The sequence below is a fragment of the Notolabrus celidotus genome, chromosome 12, assembly GCF_009762535.1.
Source record: "Notolabrus celidotus isolate fNotCel1 chromosome 12, fNotCel1.pri, whole genome shotgun sequence".
Taxonomy (NCBI): Eukaryota; Metazoa; Chordata; class Actinopteri; order Labriformes; family Labridae; genus Notolabrus; species Notolabrus celidotus.
Window position 1 is genome coordinate 10733294 of NC_048283.1, and position 26615 is coordinate 10759908.

Sequence of the window (26615 nt, forward strand, 5' to 3'; positions counted from 1 at the left end):
TTAAGGTGAGCAGCTTGCAGGGTGTACAGTAAACCAAAATCCACTCTTTGCCATCCAACTGCTTTGGTCTCCACTTTGCCACGGTGCATTTTTTGGCCACGCACGATGTCATCAGGACACAGTTGCTGTCAGTGATTTAATTTTGGATCCAAAGAGTATGTATTTTAGCTAATTAGAGAGTGTTGGGTCTGGTTCAGGCTCTGACCATCAGTCATGGCGGTTTTGTCTTTGCTCTGGGACTCTTTTAGTGCCAGTAATCCTTTCCCCTTTTTTTCCCAGACAGCTGCGCCGGCATTTGCCCCCAGATTAGCACTAATGTCAATAATGATCACACTGTGCAGAAAAAAAACATCCAAGATGGCCCAGCCAAGTCTTTAGTAGCACTTTGTTTAACATGTCTCTGAGGAAGGGGGAAAATCCATAATTAGAGAAAACAATTGACCGGGATCTTCTGAGCAAGTGGATATACAGTAAATGCGTCAGTGTGCAGAGCATCATTATCTCCTTATACTATGCTTAACAGTTGTCCTACTATTGGGCCTGCTTGATTTGGGCCGTAAGACGTGGATTAACCTGCCTTTTTTTCACCTCAGCAGATGAGTCCAATTAAAAATCCACAACACCATAGCATAGAGTAAGACCATGAAAATGTTCCTCTCTTTGAAACAATATAATAGCTGGTATTCTTATGTTTAATACTATCAAAAAACAATGAAGACTGATCTATAATTTCAAACAGAAGCAGCCGTGAGTGAAAGAGAGAGAGAGAGAGAGAGAGAGAGAGAGAGAGAGAGAGAGAGAGAGAGAGAGAGAGAGAGAGAGAGAGAGAGGAGAGAGAGAGAGAGAGAGAGAGCGTTGGATCTATAGAGAGATAAAGTAAAGAGAGAGCAGTGTTAAAGTCAACAAAGCAGCAGAACCTGGACATGAGATGTTATTTTCTGACTGTTTCACACTGGTTCAACTCTAAGAAATTCTAAACACACCCACACTTCTGCAAATCATGAGGGAAGTGCCAGAATTTGGAGCCCCCCCCCCCTCTTTTTGCCCGTTGTACGTCTCTAAGCTTCGCCCCCCTTGACACGGCCACCACACGGCTAACTGCCCTCATTCACTGGTTGGCAAATATTCATGTTATGCAAGGTCCTTTTAGCATCTGATACAAACACATGTTGCGTTTGTGTCTGTTGAAGTCAAACAGAGAGCAGAGGAGAGAGACTGTATGAAGTTTGAGGTTTTTATTTTATTTATATGACCATGTGTACCAGATCTTAACTCTGCTACCAAGGATCTTTGGCCTCCAGATGAACAAGATGTATCATATAATTCAAGGATGAAATTCTGTTTGATGCAATATATGTTTTCTATTAGTCCCAACCAAGCGGCAACCTCCGGTCTAAAAATATGAGTCCAATGCAGAAGTGCTAAAAACTGCAGTTCATCGAGGATCCGCTTGAGGCTGGCTCCGGAAGTACCGGAAGTCACATACACATGAATGGGAAAAAGATGATCTTTACAGCAGAAATAAATATGTTTACAGCCTGGTACAAAAGATGAGTGTAGTCTGGATAGCTCATTTCTCGATCGGCTCTCACTGTGAGGGGGGTGAATTTTTTCATAACGCGGCAATTTCGAAGATATTGAGATTACGAGTCTTCCAATGAGAGGCACAGCTGATTGCGGGAACACTGTAGCTGTTGGCTCGGAGGCTCAAACTCCGCTTCCTTACATAGCAATCGCTTGACAGCAGGAATATGGCTCCCGCCGACGATTGGCCTCAAACAGCTCTTCAGAAACAGATTGGTGACGTCACGGATCCTAAGTCCATATTTTATACAGTCTATGGTCCCAAACTGCGGACTGTTGTCAGGTAGGTTCACACCTCTGCACAATGATCACCTTGCATAAATTCTGTCTTAAAATACAGTGAAGAAATACTTTAAATCTAATGGGCTGATTCCAGAGAAAAGTTTGTCCACTTCCTGAATTCAAAACCCTTCTCACTTATTGATGTGACAGGGAGGTGAAAGGGGAAGGCAGCAAATTGTCACATTAATTGGGTCATACCTGAAATACGCTGAAGGAATTTGTAGTGAAATCCCATACTCCTGAGAGTGTGTGCTAAGTTCAGATAAGCCTCCCCTGCATGGATTCTCCATCTTATCTTGAGCCGGCAATAGGACTGTGAGATTGAATAATCTGGCGAAGGCTGGAGAGCAATAGTTCAGGCATCCATAGGCTCTTAAAAGCAATTTGACAATGCTTCCACACTCTAATAAGTGTGGAAAGTCTCCTTGGTGTCAGCGGAGGACGCCAAAGTAAGAGGACGGTCCTACTTGAGATCCTCACACACAGAAATGTGAAATCACTAATAAGTGTGCCGGCTGTTGTGTGCTGTGCAATGTCAGAGTGAAAGTCATGTGAGGCTCTTGTCCTTGTAACCTGCATGCTGGGATGTACTTCATGAGATGTCAGTTTATCAGTAGCTGCATGACTGGAGGAGTCTTTTTTTGCACGTGAGTGAAAATGTTTTTTGATTTTCAGCATGGCTGTGTGCAAAAGTTACATCAAATCATCTCTTCTGATTTGGTTTGAAAGACATTGTTTGGTTTTGTTTGTTCAGTCTTTCATCACACGAGACAGTTCTCACATTAAAAAGAAATGAGAAATTTTGTGTTATTCCTTTAAAAAAAATGAAATAATGATACTTATATAAGCCTTTAGTGAACCAAGGGAATGCTTATGATACTTGTAAACATTCCATTCTAGGGGTGGGAAAAATGCCAAAATTACAATATATCATTGTGTGATACAAATACCAACATCCTAGTGCCAAATATTATATTGATTATCACACAATTGCTTCATGATGATATTATCGTTGGTTATGTCTTTTGCATTTCGTGGTGTCATATCGCATGGTAAGGTCTGGCATGGTACGGCATGTTATCATTAGGTGCTTTTATACGAGAAGTTCTTCCAGGAACTAAATGGTTCCTGGAGCCCATTGTTGTCTATGTTTCCACCAAGGCCTGAAGTCCTATGGAGATCATGCAATCAGGTCAATGACATATTGAAAAAAAAAAACGTTTTTGCACTATACCGCCATACCAGTAGAGGGCAGTAAGACAAAGATGAAGGCCACTAGACAAAGATAACATAAAAGGCAACAGATAGACCAGCAACGTGATGTTCAACACTACGGTTCCCCTGTAAGCGTGGAGGAGATTCAGTTTGTGCTGTTTAAATCGTGCTTTGTTGAATTGCAAATGGATTCATTGAACGGACACTTGGAATTGCGAGAAGTAGAACCGTTTCAACACGCCAAAAAACGCTTGCAATTTTAAAAGCTGTGGTAGATATTAACCGCTGTTTCAATTGAAAGAGCCACCCTGTTGATTGTGGACGTTCACCTGTAGGCATCCTTCACAAATGGCCTTAGATTCTCATTAAATACTTATATGATGAGGTTATTTTGACATTGTAATAAAACAGTAAACTAGGATGCATTCCTGGGGACTCCTTCCCTGTTTCAACAGCTGTTGTAAACAGCCAATGACACGTTCAATTGGAGGTCCACCGGTTTACAGGGTCACTCTCAATACTGTAACACCGAAAGCTTACAGTGACGCATTTGCGGTAGTCTCAAAGAAGACAACTGTTAAACCACTATTAAACCCAAGTGACTCACAGTTGTGTGAAATGTTTTTGTGGATGGTGGTGAAATAAAAACATTGTGGTTGCTCTACCAATGGGAAACGTTCAGCATTCAAAGCCCTGTCCCCAAAGTTCCTGGAAAGTACCTTTAGGCATTTTTTGACCGCAGGAACTTTACCCCGGAACTAGAGACTTTGCCCTTGAACTATGTGCGTTTCGACGGGAGGAACCAGGGTCTAAATTTAGTTCAGGGGTAGATAATCTCCCCCCTGAAAAGCCCCTGCTAGGGGGGTGGTATGTATCAAAGGGCCTGGGACTTTCAGTTGAACGTAACAGTGTTTGTGTAGTTTACACAGTTGTTGAAACACAGAGGGAGTTCCTGGGAATGAATTCTAGTTTGGTTTTTTTTATTAAGATTTCAAAATATTATTTAAATTTTTTTTTTTTCTCCATTAGTCACTGGCCTGATTTGCAAAATCTACCCGGGATTTCAGCCTGCGGTTGAAACGCAGACAACAATGGGGGGCACAGGAACCTTTTAGTTCAGGGGAAAGTAGTTATGGGGGCTAAAAGACCCTGGAACTCTCGGTCGAAATGCACCTTTTGAAAAGTACTACCCCAGAACTAAATTTAGACCCTGGTTCCTGCTGCAGATATGCGCATAGTTCCTCAAAAGATCTAACTCTTGGGGAAAGTTCCTGCGGTTGAAAAGCGCATATTGTATCATGGGTCTACCAGCGATTCCCAGCCCTGTTGTAATTAACTTGTAGCTGATTAGATCAATCTTCAAGAACAAGGCTGGAAATGCTCCATATTTCCTTGTAGCCCATATGTTGTATTAAAAGACCAACCAACATTAAATTCTCTCACCCGGCTCTCACCCACAACTCAATTTGTTCCCACTGTGAACAGAAATCTGTATAAAAATGACCAGAAACCACTGCAGCTGGCCGTTGTAGCAAATTTTACCCTATGGGAGAAAATGGCTTTATTTTTATTTTTTGGTAAATAATGTAAGTGGAGGATTCTCAGTGGTTGCGACTCTTTAATAATGACAATTATTGAAGGTTTGACGCAAAGTCTGTGAAGTTTCTGTGTTTATCATGACAAAAGAAGGTTTCATCAAATGTAAGTGTGCATACTGATGTTTTGAGAAATGGGTTTTGGACAGCAATTCTGGTCTATTGCTTTGGATACACAGGGTTCCTTTGTGAGTAGGATTTATTCTGTTGTTGGTTTTGGTCTTTTGTTGACTGCAAGAAAACCATGCACCATCTAAATGCTTTAAATGATACGCTTATTGTAATCTTATTTTTCCTGTGTTACTAGATTTGATTTCTTTATACTGAGAAAGACGTTCATCTTTTATTCTTCACATCTCAAAAAAAACATCACTTGCCTCCTATACATAAATGTAAATGTACACGCATCAAGAGTTTATGAGTGAGACTAAATATAAAATACTAGAAACAATAAGGATGTTTATTGGGTTCATAAATGTCTCCTTAAAGAACACTGGGGTGTAGACGCTTCCTGCCTAGAGGAGGAAGAGTGAGAGTAAGAAACAGACACTGTAACTCCTTTTTTTTTTTTTTTTTGGGAAATGTTAAGATAAGAGATCGTCGGAGAGTAAGAGGCTATGAAGTGTGAGCGAAGGAGCGGAAATTGAACCGCGCTGCCATAGCCCCAGTCAATCAGATAAATAACGGTATAATCGAGTTTTGCACCTCACATGCATAATTCATCTAACATTTAGCTGTATATCTTTTTTTTCTTTCCTCAGAGTGACTTTGCTGCTTAGGACAAATTGTTGTGGATTTAAGAACATGATGAGAATTAATTTTCCTTCTGTCAACCACGCTACAGGTTTGAACCCAGAGGGAGATTACAGCAGCTTCATGAAAGCCACAGAGTTGGATTTCTGTGCACATATCACTCTTTCATCCTGCCTTTGAACCCAGATTGCATCAACGCTTCGCGTGGCACACTTGATTATTCCTGACAGGGATCAGGGTCATAAATGTATTATTTCAAAAGCAACCTTTAATAGAGCTTTAAGAAAATATATCAAATGCAATCAGCCGTATTATTTGAGATTTAGTCATCTTAAAATGTGCACTGATAGTATAACCACATTCGCTAATTTTTATGCCTCATTTCATCCCTGTTTGTTATTCTAATGGACACTACATTCACCTTGTCTAATGTTACCTCCAATGGAAATGTTCAGTTTGATGTGAATTATGACAAATAAGCAGGATAATGTTCTGATTTGACTGTGAATTGAAATGATCAGTGTAATGTTAGGAGGCTCTTTGATATGGGAGCGTGACCAACCATGGAATCAGAGGGTCTATTTTTGTAGTTGTATACATAAATAGTTTTTTAAATAAACAAAATCATTTCTAAATCAATATTTGTATCAACTTGTGTATGTGTTTGGTTGATCTTGGTTAGCGAGACTCCGATGCTAAGCAAACTATGTCAGGATTCCAATTTGCATTGCCACCTGTTCACTTTACATTATCACTTACCTATCATTGTCACTGTTGCTTGTGTTTCAATCTTGTACAATACATAGACATAGTCTCGGTGTCACCAAATTGTTTCTGGAGCGGTGTTTTGAAACCTATTGTTGTCATATTGAAATGCTGACTCAACCTAACTTTGGTCGATCTACTTTGATGCAAATAGTTGAGGTGCGTTCTTAAGCCTCTTTGCTAACAGCAGCAGTTTAACATCTTACACCCCGTACAGTGTGTGCCGATAGCGAAATTAGCTACTCAGACCAAATCTGTTTTTGCACTAAGCTGTAACCATGTTTATTTTTTCTGTAAAGACCCCCTTTTTTGAATGTGTGTGGATGTATCTTCCGGTGTTTCAGTAGCCAGCCTCAAGTGGACGCTTAAAAAACTGAAGTTTTCAACACTTCTGCATTGGCTTCATTTTTTAAGACTGGAGGTTGCTGCTTGTAGTATTTTTGTAGTTCTTTAATTAACTGTTTTTTATACAAAAAATTAATTTCTAAATCAATATTTGCATCAACTTGTGTAAGTGTTTGGATGAACTTGGTTAGCAAGACTCCTATGAAAAGCAAACTATGTCAGGATTCCAATTTACATAGCCAGTTGTTCACTGTACATTATCCCTTACCTATCATTATCACTGTCTCATGTGTTTCAATCATGTTTAATAAATGGAGGTAGTCTCTTTGACCCTACCCATTTGTTTCTGAAGCAATGTTTTGAAGCCTATTGTCCACGGTTGCCATTTTGAAATGCTGACCCAACCTTCAGTTGATCTAGTTTGATGCAAAGACTTGTAGTTGTTGGCCTCTTTGCTAACAACGTTATAATAAAATGCGGCCCCCCATACTGTCTGTTCCAATAGAGAAATTAACTATTCAGACCGAGCTTTTTTGAATGGGTGTGTATGTGTTGTCTGGTGTTTCCGCTGCCAGCCTCAAGTGGACGCTCAGTGAACTGCAGCTTTCAACACACAATCATTAATGACTCCTCAGTGACTATTACACGTGATTTTCCTCAATTCAAATAGTTTATTTCTGTCTTTAACCAACATCTAAAACAACGGAAAAGCTCCAGGGTTAGCTAAAAGCCTATCTTCCATCTTCAACACTTAGCCTGATGTTGTTTGGCATCCAAAGGAGGACACATCGCAACCAACCCCGATACCCCTGATATATTGAAGCAGTGGGAGGTGCAGGAGAGTCACCTGGGTGGAGAAAAATAGAGTGTTTTCTTCTGGCTCTGCAGTCCTTGGCAGGTGTAGAGGCAGCTCACTCACCACTCCACGGACCACCTGCTGCCAAATCTGATTTAGTGCAGGGAAATATTTTCTCCCTGAGACCCTGCCTTCAGTTTAGAAGGCCAGGCCACATGTTGTGAAACGAAGTAGGCCGCCAAACTAAACGGGTTGTCATTTGCCCACACTGCGTAGCTATTGATTTACTGCTTCGTGCTGCTGGTTTCCTAGAGGGGACTGCGAGCTCTTAAAAAAAAAAAAAAAAAAAAAAAAAAAAAGAGTCTGCATGCTCCATCAAAGGAAAGGTTCCTCCAGCCAGGCCTCCCATAAGGCTCAACTGCCAGTATTTGACACCATTAAGGGTGGAATAAATGATCAGCTAATACAGGAGTTATGCCTTTAATTGAACATGTATCATCAGATAAAAAAAGCCTCAGGTCAATAATGTTGATGTACTATTTTTAACCTGAGCTACGGCTTATTATAATGCGCACAGTTTGTAGAACTATTACATTGATTCATGCAAGATCAGCAGTTATTTCTGCTTATGCTTTAATTACCTTATACAAAATGCACTACTTGATTCTTAATGGAACAACATATCTAATTCACAGTGACATGATACTTGGTTTTTTTATACCCAATAAATGGAACGCTGTGCCTCAAGCATTAATTGGTCGGCATGAGTATCAGGAAATGGTAATTATTACCATCAGATGTCTAGACCTGGTATCTGCTGCTGTATCTAACTGTAAACCAACTCAAACACTACTGGAAATTTTCAACAGGAAGTCATATTATAAAGATTTTACCAAGGTAGTTAAAATATTAAAACCAACTATTTGTCAATTTTTTGTTCTCTTAGTTTAATAACCAACTAATTGTACTATTTAAATGCGTAAAAAGGTGATATTAACCTTAAGATTTGCGCTGAATGCAAAATTGTGTTAACTACTTCTCTTTCTTTTTATTTCTGTAATTTATTTGTATTCATGTGTAGTTAAGTGAGGACATCCACTGAATGTTAATTTTGCACGGCAATTGTTTTTGTATACAATGTGCAGAGAAGGCATTATTGTTCTGTTTTATTCCATTCTATATGGTCGAATTAAATTAGTTTTGGTTTGAGTTGTCAATCAGACACCACAAGCAATTTGAACACATCACCTGAGGCTCTCACAGCTCATCATGCACCTTTTAAAATTATTTTTGACATTTTCTGACTAAATGATCAGCTTATTCATGGCATATATAGCCAATTAATGATGAAAAATTTGTTTTCTGAATACTTCTGTCAGGTTATGTTAACACATTTTAAAAATTACCATCTTTAGATTAGAAATTGACATTTTAAAGCCTGGTACAATAACTGTTTCAGTCTATAGCTTTCTTTATTTCTTCACACCGTACAGCAGTAGAATTTTTGTAAACTCATACATTTTGAAGATACATTATAAGGCTAAGAGTTTTGCGCAGTTAGACATAATCAGGGGTGCTGAAGAGTTAACCAACAGGCCTATTTGAAATGTTTGCCAGGAGGCATAAGGCCCACTTTAGCTCTGCCTCAGCTCTGAATCTTTGCTTGTTTGTAGACTGATCAGAAGTTAGGTTGAGTCCCCAGTCCTTAGGTTCCAATATGGCAGCCCCAGGCTGCCTAATGCCACTTCATAAACCAGTTGGCGACCTCACTGAGACTACGTCCATGTTATGTACAGCCTATGATCCTGACTTGTATATGAATGTGTATTTTTCATAAAAGGTATACCTCAACCTATACTTACCTTGGTCTGTTCAATATACTCGTCATTGTGAAACCTTAGTGGGAAATGTAAACAAAGGGTCTTTGAGCAGCATGCTCTAGATAGCTGTAAAAGACATTAAGTGTAACTATATTATATAAGAGTTGTTGTCTCCATTTGCTTTGAGGCAACATTTCAGTCTGTTTTATAACCCTTAACAATGTTCTAGCTTATTTAAAGCAGGTTAGGATCCAACAAAAGCTGATGTTTTCATTAGAAATTAGGCTTTTATTCATTTTTTCTGTTCTTTTTTTGTTTAAGTATTCTTTTAAAGTCTATGTGTGGAAATTTTGCATTTGCATTTGAACTGTTCCCACATTTTAATAGCAAGGCCCACCACAGTGCAGTGCTCAGGGACCAACTCCAGTTCTGAGTCAAGCTTATTCCCAACACCTAACATTCATGACTGGAGGTGGGGAGAGAAAAAAAAAAAAACAAAGCACGTAAAAACACTCCACAGACTTCACTCGAGCCAGGACTTTACTGCTGTGAGGTGCATCGTGTGAGCCAGTGTGCCAGAGCCTTTCAGACTGCAGAAGTGTGATCTAATCTGACGCTGACTTTGTCTCCATCTGAAGATCCAACAGCAATCTGAGCGCAGTGGGAGTAAATACATCCCGAGCAGGGCAGGGTGATGGAAATTACACTGAAATGACAATTTCAGCTGCAGCCATGTCTGCTCTGTGGGAGCTTCTGATTCAAGTCATTTGCGGCTTTGACGTGCCTTTCAACATTAACACATGCAAACGTGTTTTATCTGCGCACAGTAAGAGCGCACATCTTCACGTTGGAGATCAAAAACTGGGATTGACAAATGCATGAAAATGATTTCGATGTGTGTGTGTTTGTGTTTGCTTCATCTTAAATTATCTCTAACCTGTTAACCTTTTCTATCAGGAGTGTGATCAAGTGTTTATTCAAACCGCAGTTGAGGGTTTGTGTGTGGGGAACAGGGGATTGAAATAAGCTTGCAGGAATAATGCAAAACATGAAGGCCTCTCTTTAGAGTAAACCCTCTCCTCACATCTCCCCACTGAATCTTAAAGCTTCACAGCGAGCAAATTGAGATACTGATGCACCTCAATTATTCCAAAACAAGATCCTAACGCAGCGTTAATGCAATCTGCGTGTGTGATTAGCGCTGGTGGCCCTGGTTGCAGACTGGCTGCACGTCGCATATCATCGAGCCATTACGTGCTGCCAGGCCTGGTTATGGAAATAAACTTATAACAGTGCTACCTGATGTTGCTGCCCACTGAGACAGGCGGAGAAATCACATTCATTTACCAGCCTCCAATTAGTGCTGAGCCCGCATCATCATCAATTCACATACTAATTGTCCCGTGTGGCTCGCACGCTATACCACCATCTGTGCAGAGCGTCTAACTCGTCAGCAGGTTGTTATTTTAAGGGAGCGGAGAGAAGTGGATGTGGCTGTGAGTCACTTGCATGTCTGCGTATGAATTATGACGGCTACAGCTATTGTGAAACCTGACGGTATCATTAAAACACAGCAGTCTTCAGACGCATTGATCACAGAATAAACCCACCCTAAGGTCGGTCCTGATAATTGGCAATCTCCCTCACCTTTCTGTGCCCTTTTCATTGATCGGTGTTACATATTTTCTCACAAATAACTAATTAAAAGCACAAAGAATGACCTTAAAATCGACACGGTTCCAGTGTGATTACACATGCAACATTCTGTAGCATAAAGCATCAAACTGACATATTGCAAATCCCCAAAAAAGGCGAACTTTGTAGATGGAAGTGTGCGTTTGTGATCAAAAGTCACACAGCCAAAAACTCTATTACAGAAGAAAGGTCAATTTGTCGACCAATCATGACCTCAGCAGACCAGAACACAAAGCATAGGGACAGAACTTCACTCTACTACTCTGCTGTAAAGGTTCCTACAGAGGACAAAAGATGCCAAAACAAAAAAACACGTACCATATTTAAAATACTGATTACCACGGAATTTACTGGAATGCCACTGCTATTTAGGATAATAAGTAGCATATCCAGTTTTTCGATTAGATTAGATTAGAAAATCTTCATTGTCCCCAAGGGGCATTTGTGTCGCAACAGCAGTCCACACATCCTATACATACAAGCAATTCACACAACAACAAACACAAGTTCACAAATCAATACAAGTACATATCCATATAACTTAACCCCTGTGGATGACATCATTCTTCCTGTGCATGAGACAAAGGTAAGGTCCTACAGCTTGTTTAAAACCCCAACAGCTGAGGACACAAATGATCTAAGATATCGGTTTGATCTTGCCCCCCTGGTGTAAGTGAACCTCCTCCCTGTTGGCAAAAGTCTAAAAGGGGGTGGTGAGGGTCTTCAAGGATGGCCTTTGCCTTCTGAGTGGCTCTCACTTGGTAGAGATGGCCAAGATTATTAAGATTAGTACCAACGATCTTTCGGCAGACCTTGACGATGTAATCTAACCTGTTTTTGTTAAAAATGCTGAGGTTACCAAACCAAGAGGTCATTGTAAAAGTTAAAATAAACTCAATAAAATATGAATAAAAGTGATCTGTCAACATTGAAACTCCTCAGCGTCCTCAAGAAAAAGAGTCTCTGATTGGCCTTTTTGCAAATGGCATCAGTGTTTGCATTAAAAGCCAGTTTGTCATCAAGAATTGTGCCTAAGTATTTATACTGATTAACGGTCTCAACAGCAGATCCATTGATGACAGTCTGTGCCTTGGTTGGTTCTGACGAAAATCAATAGTTACTTTTTAAAGTCAACGTTGCCATTACAATTACCCAATTTTTAACCTGTGGCAGACAACATAAGAGCAATCATCAGCTGGTGAGGTAACACCAATGTCAGCACAGTGGCATCCTAGGAGAGAATATCCCATTCAGTAATTGCACTCAATAGCTCATGTTCATTCAGACAAGAGGATGAAGAAAATAATGAAGGTTATTGCTCCTTTCTGAGGTGAAGGACAATAATACAGTAGTGAGTTGTACTTCTATATGCAGGAAAAAAGACTTTGTCTACCATCAAGGCTAGTCATTCTACTCTCACAAAGCACTCAACCAAACAACACGCTTCTACAAAGCAAGATGCCAGAGGGCCCAGTGTTCCAAACACTGTTGACCCTGGGGTAGCTCACCTTAGCTGGGTTAGACCAAGAAGAAGCCACCCCATCCAAACAGCCAGGGCTTGATTTAAAATCACCATCAGCTCCACCACAAGTTGTAAGCTAGAGAGGACCAAACACACATGTTTTATATACATTGAGTCTGCTGGCTTTAGATAACGAATTAGAAAAGTACCGGTGAGACGAGAAGCAGAGTATGTTAAGGGTATTAAAGCAAAAAAATAATGCTAATGTTACTTGTTTTTACTAAGAAACAAATTACTTTCATAATCCAGAAAATCAGTTAGCACTTGTCTCTTTTTGGTAGTAGTAACAAGTCATTGTAGCTACTTATTCAATTTCAGTATAATGCCCAACACTGCTTGGGATCTAATGGTACTTCAGGGAATGGTTGAAAATGGAAATGGACTTGAGAAAAAATTTAAATTGGTGAGATGAAAAATGAATATCGATACAGTTTTTTCATCAAGGCAGCAGGCTAAAATTTTGAGGAAGCACCGCCAGTTTTTCCCACATGGAGAGGATCATAGGGGTCTACTTTTGACATCCTCTATCACAAAAACTCTATCTCTCTATGTATGTGTTGAGACTAGTCTCCACCCCTGCTTAGTAGAAAATAGAGGAAAAAAAAAAAAAAGACGTAACAGACAAAGTAAGAGATTACATCTCTGCAGGGAGTGCAAACACATTGAATATGTATTACTGTTAATTGTTCTTTCAGCTGTTTTTATCAACTCCTGTTATTTTATGAGCAACAGGAAATACCTGTGGTTTCCTTTCAAAATAAAAGCTTTTTTCCTATCAAATCAGGAAATAAAGTAGTCTAGTCTGGAGAGTAGACTGTATAATAAATGGACGGAGTATCCGTGACTGATGCCATGTTTTGAAGCTGATCGAAGGCGCCATATTGGAAATGCTGAACTCAACCTAACTCATGTTGAGCTAGTGTGGAGGTAAAGAGGTGGGCCTTGAGCCTCCTCGCCCAACAGCTACAGTGTACTAATCAGCTGTGGCTCTCATTATTGAAAACTTGTAGTCTTAACATCTCCTAAACATCCACATTATGTATATTTCTGCTGAAAAGATCAGCCTTTTTGAATTGGTGTGTATGTGGTTTCTGGTTCTTCCAGAGCAAGCCTCAAGTGGAATCTCTATTAACTGCAGTTTTTAGCAGTTTTGCATTGGCTTCAAATCTCTCGGTCGGAGGTTGCAGCTTGGTTTTGAGACAGCGAAAATGGAAAACTAAAAGCATGAAGCAATCTCTTCTCTGAAGCTTGAACATAAATTGTTACTGAAACCCTTAGAAAAAAAACTTCTCTAAAAAGTGGTGTTTTAAACCAAATATCCTGAATTAAGTGTATCACTCTGCCTGACTGATAAGAAAAACAAAACTTTTGACATGTGGTTAAATAAATTCCATATTTTTTAATTAAGGGCAGGTAACGGTTAATTGCTTTGTGATTATTTGTCTGGCAAAAAAAATATGACAGAAATGAAACAGATGGTAACAAAATAAGAGTTAGCGAAACAGCTGGGAAAAAGTTAACTATGCATATCTGAAAAACTCTGCTTTAAATTCCAGTGTAACCTGGCAGCTGCTGTGTCACACTGAAAAGGTGGACTGAGAGGGTGTGGAGCTGTTTACCCTCACATTTAGTTGAGACCTTGAAGGGATGCCTAAGTGTTTTCAGAGCTAACATGGAAGGTAGGTGGCTATGACACAGACCTCAGGGGTTTAATAGAGGCCATATTGCCAAAGAGAGGTTTTAAAAAAAGTATTTCAAAAGGCTGTACACAAGAGAGAGGCTGCTGTGGACCAGGAGTACACTGCTCCTATTTTAAAATAGAGGCTTCTTGTGTAAGCTGCAAACATTCTACATTGTGTGTATTTATTTGTAATTTAATTCATTGAGTTATGTAAGAAGTTATGTAAGAATGTATTTCTAAATCAGTGATGTAGGACTTAACTTTGTCACACATTGTAAAGGAATGGAGGCATTTCTTCACTGGCCGCTTCAATCAGAATCTTTGAATAACAAAGTTAATAACCATAGACCTTTCTGGTCTGAGCTCCCTTGTCTCGTAGGTTCCTCTGAGTCACTGCCGTAGGTGGCCTGGTCGAGGCAGATGGCTGTCTAACATGAGTCTGGTCCTGCTCAAGGTTTCTGCCTGTTAAAAAGAAGTTTTTCCTTGCCACTGTAACTAGCGAAATACAGCAAAGTGCTCTACTCATGGTGAATTAAGATGAGTTAGACTGAGTCATACCCTGTCTTAATGTTGGGTCTTTGTTATGGTATGGTATGTATGGTCTAGAACTGCTATGTTTGTCAAAGTGTTTTATATTTCAAATATCTTTATTGAGTTTCCATCACATTTGAAAATACAAAACACAACACACAAAAATACAAAAAATAATAATAAGACAGAAAACCCCGGGGTTGGGCGGTAATGTTCTACATTGTCACAGATGGTACAGTATTGTGCAAAACAAGGAAGACGAACAGGTATCTGCGGCATTGATAGTAATACCTGATATAGTGCAATAGCCCTTCCCACCCTCCCATCCCCTCCCCCCATCCCCCCATCCCCAGCTGTCCTGAAAAAATGAAGGCATAATATGTAAGAGTTAGTTTGCAGCGCACCACACACAGTCAGATCTTACTTCTTATGCCAAGGGCTGTATAAAGGCTCATCTTATGATGTTTTAGTGTGGGTGTCATGAAAGTAGGCTAAGAAAGGAACCCATGTTTCATAAAATTTCCTCTTCGATCTACTGATAGAAAAACGGAGCATCTTGAGTTTGAGACAGGACATTACATCCTGACGCCACTGGTCAAGCGTGGGCGGGGCAGCACCCTTCCATTTTAGCAGGATTACATGTCTGGCCAAGAGCAAGGCAAAGGCGACCATGCGGTGTTCTGTAGGAGTGAGGTGAGGGTCAGTGTTTTGAGACGCTTGTTGTGATTTGGCGCTATAGAAATAAAGATTGATTGATTGAAAGATTGAAATTTGTCTGGATGTAAAAACCAAACATCCCACATTAAAAACATCAGACAAAGATTTTTGTGACACAAAAGTCTAACCTCTGTTTCCTCCTCTTTTAAAAGACTTCGTGTGAAACCGACAAACTTTCCCTGCAGTTTTCACAGAGCATTATAGTTCTGAGCCACAAGTGTTTTAAGGTGTCTGCAGTCAAGTGAGTTTCTGTTAACACATTTTTCGGCCTGGCACTGAGTCCGATCACGCACGCCATCCAATCCCCTTGGCTGGCTGCAAAGTAAAATGATTCAATACATCCAATAAGCTTTTCTCTTTCTTTTCATTTCTTTCATCCGAGGCCTGCTTGTGTACTGCCATCCCGGGTCAGTCAACCCCATTTCAAGTGGCTCTCCTTCAATCTATACCTCGAATTTCCTCCGCGGCTTCTCCTTTCAAAAAGTCACAGACCCTGGTGTTGCCGTTTCACAAAAAAACACAAAAGAGAATAAATCCTTGACAAAGATAACACAGTTCATTGTGTCAAAGAGGATTATTTACAATGATGCTGAGGCATTGTTAGATCGGGAGAGTTGTTTCAAGATATTGCTTTCTGTGTCACTGGACAGGAAGAATCAAGTTTGCAGGACGTCTGAAAAGCCATTACTCAATTATCACTTGATTCTTCCGGCTGTGTGAGTGCAATTCATTTAAAATTAACGCAGTAGGGAATATCTCACATTTCTAGCTCATGAGTTTGAACTAGGATCATTAGTGAGACAATAAAAGTGGACATTAAAAATGTCATCCACCACTCAGGCTCCACTGACAAGCATTAGACCAATAAGCACAAATGTCTGAAGGATAATGCTCACATTAGGGTTTGATTCATTCACTGTCTCTATTCATAGCCCCCTGTGAAACACTGTGAATATTACTGTGTGTGCATTACACCCCGCTCCAATGGAATCCTTTCTACTGGGAGCAAACGCACAGCATAGATCACCAAACAAAAAGCTTATAGGAAAGGTCCTGATTAGCCCCCGTGATTATCCTCTATTCATATCACAGGGATTAGTCCTCTAATATGAATGGCACTATTAACCTTGGTACATTTGCAAATCATTTCCAGGATGTCAGGCTTTTTGAATATGTTTCTGTGTGTAATGCAACAATGGGAAAGTAATGTAGCCATGCAGCAGGGGTTAGCTTGGATATATATATTGATTTTCTCTCTCTTGTTGGGTGAAAGTGTGAGCTGAAGACGTGGTCGTGCCTGTGATGTTCATCACTGCTCAAAGACAATTATGGAGTGAGAAGTTAAGGGTAGCAGAGGGTAATCCTTTTACCAGGCTCCCTCCGGGCTTTCCAGTGGGTTGCTTGATTCAGGATATTGACTCCGACCACTCTTGTCTGGCCCCAAAATTACCTATTGATTTACCCTTTTGACAGTTGTTAGTTGGAAACTTAATCACAGCGACCTACATTGTCATATAAAGTACATTGTCGTTCAGCACAGGCTGCTGGTTCCCCTTTTGTGTCTATGTTGTAAGAGTTGCTGGTACTGGAAACATGACAAATCAATATGTGAAGCATCCCCTGCTCAGCATCTTTATCCCTAATGCTAATCACATCAATTCAGTTTCTCTTATGTGTAGCTGATTTCAACTGTCTCACAAGGTGAACAGCTGTTTGATTACTGATGGAAGTCCAAGAATACTCTAAGTATTGCTTAGTATTGTAAGTTGGAACAATATATACCTCTAGTAGCTGCTTGTAGCATGCGGATGCCTGGATTTTTCGTCATTCTGACAAACAATTGAAATTAGATACACCTTAAAACAGACCAAAATGGGTACGTTAAAGCAGACCCAAAGGGTATCTTAAAACAGACACTAAACGCATAGAGTATGCATGCGCCGACTACGATGGCAGCAAGTTCTAGTAGCTCGTGTTTGTGCTGCACACACTGGATGCAGCTGGACACCCGAATTTCACCTGTTGGGGATGAATAAAGTATCTATCTATCTATCTATCTATCTATCTATCTATCTATCTATCTATCTATCTATCTATCTATCTATCTATCTATCTATCTATCCATTTTTCTATCTAAACTTGACAATAAATCAAACCCAAGTTTGTAAGAAAGGACAACATCATTTGTTGAAGGTGTTAAAACATCTTGGAAAATAATAATTTAACATTGCAGGGTACCTAAAAATAGATGTTAATGAAATATGTCCTAATAAAAGACACCAATTGGTACCCTAAAACAGTCTTGACCACATGTTGGTAGAAAGAAAAAAGAAGTCTACCTAAAAGTAAACCACTAAGATTGTATAACAGGGGCTAAACATACCTTAAACAATCTGGTCAAGGGTACCCCAAAACATACTAAATTGATAGTTAGATATCAAGAAAACTGTCTCGAAGCTGTACCATCAAAACAAGGTTACCACTTGTGAGACAGCTAGAAATTATGCGTAAGAGTACCTAAAAACAGACAGGATATGAAACTATACCTGAAGAAAGACATCAATGGAACCCTAACAGTCTTACTCACGTGTTGGGAGAAATAAAAAACAAGCTCAAGGATCCTTAAAAACATATAATGTTAACTTATAACATGAACTGGAAAGGTCCCTCAAAACAGACTGAACTAATAGATAGATAAAGAAAATGTACTCCTAGGGAAAAAGATAAAAGAAGCTCAAGTGTACATACTTGCATACCTTAAAACAGCCAGTCACGTGTATCTAAAACAGTCTGAACTACTTGTTAGATAAAGAAAATGGACTCGCAGGAGTACAATCAAAACAATGTTAAGACAGCTAGAAATTGTGCTTCAGGGTACCCTAAAACAGACATGACTTTATTCAATAAAAGACAGAAGTTAATGCAATTTTGGCGACAACCTCTATATAATAACTTGTCCACAAGGACACTATTGGTTAAATACAATTTGTAGTACAGGATTGTATATTTCTCGAAAACTTAAAACTTGGATGCCAAACATTAAGCAGCTGAAAATTATCAGCTGAAATCAGAAAAACAACATATTAAAAAGTCTTTGTAATCAAATGTATTGCCATGGCTATGACAAGACAGTATGGAGGCAGAGACAATACAAAAATGTCCTTCAGCTCTCTGACCCAGTACTATGCCCTTTGCTCTTAAATGTTCTTAAATTCCTGCAGGCTCCCAGCAAGTTGATGCTAAATTTTGAACTCTGACCTTGCCGGTGGCGAAGAAGAGACATTTCTGAGTCAATGAGTTTGAAAAACTTTTCATCAGGAAAATATTGATTTTGGAAAAATCTAATAAATCATGAAGTATGGGATAGGTTTGTGGACATGTATGTCAGAGATAAAAAGAAAATGTTCATGGTAACGAATATGTTTGTTGATGATCTGTAAATGATAAATCAAAGCTAGTTTTCTTGAATTTAAAAGAAGAGATAATTCATATATTTGGGTTAATTTATGTTTACTATTTATGTGTGTTAGAAAATGTAACATTTAGTTTCACAGCTTAATTGGTAACTCTAAATCTGTGTTAATCTGAGTCTCTCTAGGGTTTCTTCCTGATCATTTAAGACTACACCCTGGCTTCTGATTAGTAAGATCAGTGACACATGACCTGGATAAGGAAGTGTTATTGTTGTTAAGCTGATAAAGTCTTGAGAATAGTAATAACCTGCTAAGGAAATCTAGATATTTCTGTTTCCTCTTACCAAGAGTGATCCAACCATCAACATGTCCAACTGCCTTACAAGAAACGGCTTCCAAACCATCACTCAATGCTAAAATCTCTGCCCAATGTGACACCCAGTTTACCATAATGTGCACTATGCTACAATTAAATTTCAAGTGTTTCAATACAAAGAGCCAAATGCATGCTCTTTATAGTGCTCTCAAAGGCCAAAGGACTTCCTGACAAGAGTTTTCAGGCTGCAGTACAAAAAGAAGGCAACAAGCAACCTCACACAAATCAGAGTCAATAGTAAGTGCAAAGTCAGGAGGGGCAGCAATCCAGCTATTTCCAGTAAGCACTGCTAATTCAAGCTAATATACATCAGACACACATCCCTCTACTTCAACACATAGGGGCCACTGCAGCCCCTTGTATGAGGCTCCACCCTGAGCGCGTAATATCATAAGCTAAAGCATATTTACTGGCTATATCCAAGAGGAGACCTCATTCAGCAGTAAATCATGACTGTTTGATATTGGATTTTCAATGAAAACGCTATAAGCTTGCAATAAGATATGGATGTAGATTTTATAGGGAGAACACTTAAGAAGCAGGAAGTCTTGTATTTTTTTCGATTCTCCCTGACATTATGTCTGATTAAAATTGGATGCCATCAGACCTCTCTATTTAGCATAAATACCTTGATTTACACTTGATTCTGATAAAAGTAAATTACATTAGCATTCAGAAGATTCCCCACTGATTAGAATCTACCACCTGGTTAGACTTTCAATTATGCAACAACTTTTTAAGCTTGATTTTTGACGTTTTACTTCCTGTTCTGAAGAGCTGTTTGAGATGTTTGATCTCTCACTTTTATTGAATAAATCACTAGGAGAGATTTTTGAAGATTACATAATTTCAAATACTTAACCAATCAAAGTCTTTGGTGGAATTTGACAGGTTTATCTATATGAATATGCTTTTGATTGATCTTTGGATTTAAACTCTCAGAATAAATACTAGTATTAATGTGTATGCTATTAACCCTTTGCTGAACAAAAATGATTTTACTTGTTTATAAGTCAGAATAAAATAATCACATTGTCTTAGATTAGTTAATTAACAATATTAAATAAGGAACCACATGTTTTTATGTAGACCATTTTTTTCACTTGATCCAAATTGGCATTTCCAAGATTTTTTTTCACTAGAACACAATTTTAAAGTTACAAAAACAAAGCAAATGTTTCTCAATTTTGTGTACTTTCCCACCGACTGCCTGCTCTTTATGCCTTCTGGGAAATCTAGGGCAGAGTCAAAGGATGTCTGAGATTTTAGAAAAGCTGTAGGTAAAGTTGCCATTCTGCAGAAGTTGCTGAACAGTGAACTTGTCAATCGCATACGAAAGACAGCGCCCCGGGGACGTTTATGACAAAACAGCTTGTGACTGCTCAGAATTGCCTGTTGCAAAACATCAAATAAAGATACAGAAGTTTTAGGAAAATGGACAGCAGGGGAGGAACATGGGTAGCTTTAGTAACATTTCTGGAACCTATGGCAAGACTGGCAAAGCAACAAGCACGTAATGACAGAAAGGATTAAGGTTTGGATACTCAGTGTTCCCTTATATGCATATACATAGGTACAGGCCTATTTCAAGTATAGTGCACTCTGGGAGCACAATACTTGAAACACTGTAAATATGATGCACTCCAGCTTAAGCACCAGCAGCAGATAAGACCAAGGCTGGGAGAAAATATTGTATGATACTAAAAGGCCCATGACTGACAGGTGCCCTTAAAAAGAATTGAAAATTTGTAGAGGTGAAGTGGTGGGACCAAATGAGATATTTATTCATGAAACACCAAATCCCTGGCAACGCCATTGGCTGAGACCACTGATAGCAGTTGAATTCCCCCCTCTCCATCCTCAGTAGTCGAAACTGAACATTAATGAGTGTTAGCCTACATGCTAAATATGTTCTATTGAATTACCTCTGACTGTACAAGCTCCTCATTAATAGAGGTGTGAAAAAATATCGATAAGGCAATATATCGCGATACTTCGACCTCCAATATGATATCGATATTTCAACTCTTAATATCGATATTTTTGTAATAATAAAAATTCACATTTTAGCTTAGTTGGAACTAAAATACAACTTCAGTATTTCAAAAAACAATAAGTTGGAAAAGTTGTTTTCAATCAAATAGTTTTGACTTAATTTGTCCTTTCAATTTTGAGTAATATTGTGTGATTTACATATACACCCTCCCTATTTCTTCTTAGTTTACTGAATAGAATAGCGCAATATATCACAATATTGTGATATTGTGATATATCGTATCGTGACCCAAGTATCATGATGTGTATCATATCGTGACCCAAGTATCGTGATGCGTATCGCATCGTGAGGTTCTTGTCAATACTCACCCCTACTCATACAGTCACCCATTCGAAGGAATTCTCCTTATATATGTGTACAATTATCAGTCCCTCCAGGAAGTTGCGATTTCGCGACGATGACAACATTATTATTTATAGATTGAGGGGCTCAGTGTTAGCTTGGTCTCTACCATGAACCAGCTCTCCTCACCTCCATGCATCTGTCTCATCTTCATTGATGATTTTTACCCTCGGTGTGCGTTAGTAACAAAGACACAACCGGGGGACGTCTGTTTACTATTTGATGTTTGACGTTGTTGCCGTGGTTACCGTAAAAAGCTCTGCATCTACAGCTTGATTTAATCCAGTTTGGTGATACATCAGACACATTCAGTAAGTTTTGATCAACTCCTTGTCATCAAAGATGCAGATTAATTTCAGAGTGCGTGAACTGGCTGTGCATCAGTCGCTGCGAGGTGCATTCTAGTGATGTGTCACTCGCGAACGATCCGGCTCTAAGATCCGGCTCTTTGAAGTGAACGACGGGAGCCGGCTCCTGACTGGGAGCCGTTTTTTTTTTTTTTTTTTCTCGTCATTTTCTGTTAAAGCGTCACGTGATTGGTCAAGACATGGTGGCGTCTTGACCAATCACGTGTCTACATTGAGCAGAACGGGGAGGGGAGGGGTCACAGACACACACAGCACAGTGAGCACACCAACAGGAGGGAGACGAGAGGGTGAACATGCGCGACAGACAGAGAACACACTGGAAAGGTGGAAAAACGAGTGACTGCAGAAAACACAGAAAACTTTAGACACATTGAAACGGCATAGTCAGTTTAAAGGCAGAGTTTAGACTGTGCAAGGTTAAAATATGTCATCAATCAGGGTCCACATAAAACCTGCAAAGACACATTAGAAGTGTCTGTGAAGGATCTCAGTCCTCCAGGTCATGGACATTAGAACTGTTTATCCATCAGTGCAGTTAGAAGAATAAAGACAGTGAAGGGAACCTGCTGTTATAAATAAATATACAGACATCAGAGATTGTAAAGATAAAGCATTTTAAATGATACACATTTTATATAATGTATGTTTTTTACAATAGTAAATCATTTGACATATAATTTAACATTATTTTAGGTAATACATTCATTCAAACAAGAAAAAATCTTGGGAGCCACTTGGGAGCCGAAAGAGCCGGCTCTTTGTAGAGAGCCAAGCCAAAAGAACCGGCTCCCTAAAAAGAGCCGGAATTCCCATCACTAGTGCATTCAGGGACCGTCGTAAATGTGCAATACAGTCCTTTAATGGCATTTTTCTGTGAATCAAGAGAATCAAAATACAGTCAGTGGCCACATCAAGAATGTCTTCTAAAAACAACTGTAATTTAGCATATTTACTTGCCCCTGAGATGTTATTGGGGGAAAAAAGCAAAAAATAATAATCGCAACTTTCACGCAATTTTTTCAAAAAGCTGTCGCAAATTCAGGCTTTTTGGGCCGCAACAATCACAAAAAAATCCCGCGAAATCCTGGAGGGACTGAATTATAACGTGAGCCTCAGTGTCAAATTCCTTAACAGACATACAGTGCCAAAAAAATAATGTCGTTCTTTGAGATGTAATCAAGCTGCAACTTCCTGCCATGAAAAATGACACCAATGTCTAAGAGCAAATAACTGCAGTATCTCGACTGTCCACTGTAAACTGGCTCCAAAAGCACCAGAAACCACATAGACACCCATTCAAAAAGGCCCATCTTTACTGCAAACAGAAACATCTTTACAGCCTGGTACAAAAAAACCTGATTTGGTCTTGATAGCTCATTTATTTTGCTTCACTCACTGTATAGGGAGTGATTTTCTTTTTAACTCATTATTTTGGAAAATATTAAGATACGTTTTACATAATTTGGGCATGGCTGACTTGATTTACAGGCGGGCACACCTTAGCTATTAACAAGGAGGTTAAAGACCCGCCTCAACCCCTCCCTTGTGTCTGTAGCTAGGTTGACCGAAAGTTAGGTTGAGTCAACTTGTCCAACATGGCCACTTAAGAAACCAGTGGGCAACATCACTGAGGCTACGTCCATGTATCATACAGTCTAATGGATGTAATGAGTGAAAGACGAAGCTTAACTTCAACCATTCATTTCTTCAATTATGGTTCATGCTTTAAACAATATCTGCTTATTGGAGAAGCTGCCCTTTACAGACACAAAGGCAATGGCCATGCTCCCCAAGACTTCTCTATAGAATAAGCATCATTTGGAAAATTCACACTCAGTTCAAAATCTGACCGCTCACTTTCAAACATGCTCATCTTCATTCCAAGCACAAATACGGTCATTCTCCCCACCAGCATTAAAGTTTTATACAGTTTCCTCTATTTCTGAGATGCCTCTCAGCAAGTCATGCTATGCACAAATGTATGTTTTCTCTCCCTGCTGGATGTTGTGATTTTTTTATATATCCATTACCGCAGGCATTAGTGGGGTGTTTTGCACTGTGCACTTAAGCTCAGCAGAGTAATAAACTGTTAATTTTTCACACTATCTGACAGAATATCATTACACTCAGCCATAAAGGAGGCATGGCAAGTAAAAGCTCTGCATTCTATTATAATTTGCTGCACAAGATTTTGTAATAATAATAATTATACCACTGGGAGGTAAAGTCGAGCACACATTCCACCAACGTTGTAATGTGAGGCAGTGATGATGTTGTGTTGCAAGGCAGAAAATCTGCGTTATGAAAGCAATATAAGTCTCAGTGTTTATTCGGAATAACAGATTGAGTTATTTCGGCTGAAAAATTAACGCACTATGTGACGGATTGTGTGACATTTTTATAAAGCCTTTATGTTTTTTTTTTAAATCTACACCCAATGCTTGAAAAAAAACAAACATTAGGACTAGTTTCTGGGCGACTCATTTCCCACATTTACTCAGAAATCAGGCAGAATCTGCTTCAGCCAGCCTTGGAGGTATACTGAGGGGAATGAAAAGCTAGTTTAGAGATGATATCTGTTCATCTCCAGCCATGGAGATTACAGCCATGACAGCTGTTGTGGTGAACGGCTTACAGCTTACAGAAGTACCTGCAAAGAGATGGCCGAGATAAAATAAATTACCTGTGTGATGGCTGACGGCTTAAGAACACTGCCTCATTTCATTTTTTCCGCCAGTTATCTGATTTTGTTTGGGCTAAATTGATAGAAAGATTTTTAACTAAATGGGTTTCTCATTTCGCTCTAATCAGAGGTTGTGTGTCTCCCTCAGCATTCAGCCAGCCGTCCAGGGTACGCTACGATGAACATGTCACTCAATTTAATTTTACACAAGCCTGTTTTTGTGTTGAATTCTCCGCCCTGCACTCAAAGCTCCCCATGTGGCTGCAACAAAAGACAAAAAAAGGCCACATTCCTGGCTGTGCATCATGATTTCTGATGTGACCGTGCGCCTGTGCTGTAGCAGTGTGGCAGTCTGCTTTCGTTCCCTCTCTTGGCGCACTCAGCCCGCGGAGCCGAGGTTTAAAGGAAAGGCCTTATCAGTGTCCTCCAGGTCCTACACCTCCACTGGAGTCGCTATCCTCGGGGGTTAAGGCAGGGGGAGAAGTGAAGCCTGGCAGACGAGGGAGGGAGGAAAGAGACAAAGAGGTGCAACAGAGGAGAAATAGGTACAGGAGAAAGGGAAGCAAAGGGAAACATGGTGTTGAGAAGAAGGGAGAGAGGAAATCAAAATAGAAACAGAGAAGAAGAAAAAGCAGAGTGGCGCTGACTGACGGAGAGTGCGTGAAGGTTATTAGTCTCATATCCCTGCTGTGACACCGTCCTCTCTGAATGGCAGGGCTATCACTCTATCAGCACCATCTGCTTCAGGAGGATTAGAAGAGTCATCATAACCTGGACTGTGTGACTGAAGACAGTTCCTCCTATATTATGATATACTGCACAAGATGGCCACCACAGGAAAAAGCAAAAATAACAGACAGCTGGCAGCCTGTGTGTAAAGCTGTGTGGACAATGAGCTTCATTGTTTGGTCAGTCAATGAAAGTCATTCTGTTTACTTTGAAGATTTAAAGGAGAGCCTTCTGTTCTGAGGTGTTAAGAGCTGACCAGGTGATTCTTCGGCCTGCTGTGTCAAAACATCTACCCACATGACATCAATTCCTGAAATGAAAAAACAAGCAAGACGAGGTTAAATGTGCTCGTACTCACTAATCTTTTTTTTTTTGTGATCAAATTTGTATTTTATTCACTGTATATTTGTATGCAGGTTGTTACAAACAATATATTGATCAGCAAACGCTGAAACATCATGCTTGTGCAATAAGTTAACCTCACACAAATAAGGGGAGAAGAACAAAAACAAACCATAGTCAATATAATAAAACAATAGTGATAAATGACAATATTAAGAAAATTAAGCCCAAAACCTCATCCCACCCCCCACCCCCATTCCAGGCCACCATATATCGACATAATCAATGTAGAAGGGTATTGAGTTTCGTAGAAATCATTTGCCAAGTCTCTATATTTGCCTCTTTCGCCCTGTGAAATACTCACTTATCTTTTAACTAACATTTGAGTAAAAATGAATTACTAGAATTCAACGTAAACAAATTCATAATGGCAAAAGTATGTGTTTCTTATTGAGGGTATAAATGTCCTTCACTTCCTGGGTTAGGTTTCTTACTTCCACAGATTACTAAAAACCACTATGAGGAGCTTTCATGGTGATGCTTGTAACCCCTTTGGACAAAATCGGCCGTGTTTTTCCTGGATAAAGACTGCATTTCCCATGAGCGCCATCACCCACTGCCATACAAATGTGGCTCCTGCCAAAGCTCTAATTTTTTTGCGCAGGCAATTTCATAGGAAGTAGAACTTCTTTTTTAAACTGCTTTTCTGTCTACTTTGTGCAGAATGCAGAGTAGTGAGGTAATGCTCTGATTTAGAGCTACGCAAAATGATTGACTATAATATAACAACAAAACAATGTAAATATACAATATGTTTATTAGTTTAAAAGTTATTTATCAAGCAGGTCACAGTGTGTGCAGGCTGAAGGAATCACCTCTAAATCACTTAAAATGATAAACGGTGTGCCCCAGGGCTCTGTCTTGGGACCACTGTCATTCACAATTCATATCAACAATATTGGCCATAATGTTTCTAATGCAACTCATCATTGCTTCCTGTATGCA

The 26615-nt window shown here is 39.5% G+C and overlaps 2 long non-coding RNA genes across 2 annotated transcripts in view; one reads left to right on the forward strand and one right to left on the reverse strand.

Annotated features, from left to right (window-relative positions):
• The window catches only part of LOC117823158, a 93925-nt gene that overhangs the window by 48358 nt on the left and 18952 nt on the right, over positions 1-26615 (reverse strand). The window lies entirely within an intron of this gene.
• On the forward strand, positions 1768-6068 carry LOC117823159. The gene is made up of 2 exons (XR_004633328.1): positions 1768-1867; positions 5521-6068. It is a non-coding gene; the product is annotated as an uncharacterized LOC117823159 (long non-coding RNA).